Source organism: Elephantulus edwardii, unplaced genomic scaffold (assembly GCF_000299155.1).
Source record: "Elephantulus edwardii isolate Elephantulus edwardi_28Jun2011 unplaced genomic scaffold, EleEdw1.0 scaffold00378, whole genome shotgun sequence".
In the NCBI taxonomy this organism is placed as follows: Eukaryota; Metazoa; Chordata; class Mammalia; order Macroscelidea; family Macroscelididae; genus Elephantulus; species Elephantulus edwardii.
In genome coordinates this window covers 55,251-57,748 of record NW_006400128.1, presented here as the reverse complement: position 1 = coordinate 57,748, position 2,498 = coordinate 55,251, and the positions used below count along the sequence as shown (strand labels likewise).

Genomic DNA, 2,498 nt, shown 5'->3' with positions numbered 1-2,498 from the left:
AGAATATTAAATGATCCAGGAAGTATTAAAAGAAGATGGAAGGAATATACCAAGTCATTGTATAGAAAGGAATTGGCAGACAGCAGCCGGAGTGCAGCTCCGCGCCCCTGTTGGGGGCTGCTGCTGGCGCTGGCGCTGTCCCTGAGCGCGCTGCCAAGGGCGCAGGGCATCGAGGAAGAGCCTGGCGCGCACGGCTTGGCCAGGGGCTTCCAGGTGGTCACCTTCGAATGGCAACATGTCCAGGACCCGTACATCATTGCGCTGTGGATCCTTGTGGCCAGCCTGGCCAAGATCGTGTTCCACCTGTCACACAAGGTCACCAGTTTGGTGCCTGAGAGCGCACTGCTCATCGTGCTGGGCCTGGTGCTGGGCGGCATTGTCTGGGCTGCCGATCACATCGCCTTCTTCACACTCACGCCCACCGTCTTCTTCTTCTACCTGCTCCCGCCCATGGTGCTGGACGCCGGCTACTTCATGCCCAACCGCCTCTTCTTCAGCAACTTGGGCACCATCCTGCTCTACACTGTCATCGGCACCGTATGGAACGTGGCCACCACCGGCCTGTCCCTCTATGGGTCCTTCCTCAGCAGGCTGATGGGGGACCTAAAGATCGGTCTGCTGGACTTCCTGCTCTTTGGCAGCCTGATCGCGGCTGTGGACCCTGTGGCCGTCCTGGCCGTGTTCGAGGAGGTGCATGTCAATGAGGTCCTCTTCATCATCATCTTTGGGGATTCGCTACTGAACGATGCTGTCACTGTGGTTCTGTACAACGTGTTTGAATCTTTCGTGACACTGGGTGGTGAGAACGTGACCGGTGTGGACTGTGTAATGGGCATAGTGTCCTTTTTCGTGGTGAGCCTGGGGGGCGCGCTGGTGGGAATCATCTTCGCTTTCCTGCTGTCGCTGGTTACACGTTTCACGAAACACGTTCGGATCATCGAACCCGCCTTCGTCTTTTTCATCTCCTACCTGTCCTACCTCACATCTGAGATGCTGTCCCTGTCAGCCATCCTGGCGATAACGTTCTGTGGATCTGCTGCCAGAAGTATGTGAAAGCCAACATCTCAGAGCAGTCGGCTACCACGGTGCGTTACACCATGAAGATGCTGGCCAGTGGGGCGGAGGCCATCATCTTCATGTTCCTGGGCATCTCAGCCGTGGACCCACTCATCTGGACACGGAATACAGCTTTTGTGCTCCTGACACTGCTTTTCATCTTTCTGTACAGAGCCATCGGTGTGGTCCTGCAGACCTGGGTGCTGAACCGGTACCAGATGGTGCAGCTGGAGGTCATCGACCAGGTGGTCATGTCCTATGGTGGCCTGCGGGGGGCTGTGGCCTATGCCCTCGTGGTTCTCCTGGACGCGAAGAAGGTCAAAAAGAAGAACCTGTTTGTCAGTACAACCATCATTGTAGTGTTCTTCACCGTCATTTTCCAGGGCCTGACCATAAAGCCCCTGGTGCCGTGGCTGAAGGTGAAGAGGAGTGAGCACCGTGAACCGAAGTTCAATGAGAAGCTGCATGGCCGGGCCTTCGACCACATCCTCTCCGCCAATGAGGACATATCAGGCCAGATAGGACACAATATGCGATGCTCCGCCCAGAAGTCTCGAGATCGACTCCTGAACGTCTTCCATGAGCTCAACCTGAAGGATGCCATCAGCTATGTGGCTGAGGGTGAACGCCGGGGGTCTCTGGCCTTCATCCGCTCACCAAGTGCAGACAACATGTCTGTGGTCATTGTGGACTTCAACACACCACGGCCGTCCACTGTGGAAGCTTCTGTCTCTTACCTTCTGCAGGAGAACGTCAGTGCGGTCTGCTTGGACATGCAGTCGCTGGAGCATCCGGGACACAGAGGACAGGATCACACACAACACGCTGCAGCAGTACCTGTACAAGCCGCGCCAGGAGTACAAGCACCTCTACAGCCGGCATGAGCTCTCACAGAACGAGGACGAGAAGCAGGACAAAGAGATTTTCCACCGGACCATGCGCAAACGCCTGGAGTCTTTCAAGTCGGTCAAGCTGGGCATCAACCAGAAGAAGGCGGCCAAGCTGTACAAGCGCGAGCGTGCGCATAAGAGGAGGAACAGCAGCACCCCCAACGGGAAGCTGCCTATGGAGAGCCCGCTGCATCACTTCCCCATCAGAGAGCGAGTGGACCTGGAGTTCTCCGACCCTGAGGAGACACCCGGCTACGATGATGAGGAGATGAGTGGGGGCATTGAGTTCCTGGCCAATGTCACTAGAGACAGCACTATAGACACCACAGCAGGCACTGACAACCCCGTGTTTTCCCCGGACGAGGACTTGGGCGTCCTGGCCCAGGTGCCACCCTGGCTGTCTCCCGAGGAGACCGTGGTGCCCTCGCAGCGGGCCCGGGTGCAGATCCCCTGTTCGCCCGACACCTTCCGCCGCCTGACGCCTGGCTGGCTCAGCACGCTGTCCGCGGACTCGCTGGGCCCCGAAGAGGCACCGCGAGCGGCTGAGTCCAC

The 2,498-nt window shown here is 57.8% G+C and overlaps 1 pseudogene; it reads left to right on the top strand.

The window, feature by feature from the left end:
- The window catches only part of LOC102861186, a 35,716-nt pseudogene that overhangs the window by 6,322 nt on the left and 26,896 nt on the right, over positions 1-2,498 (top strand).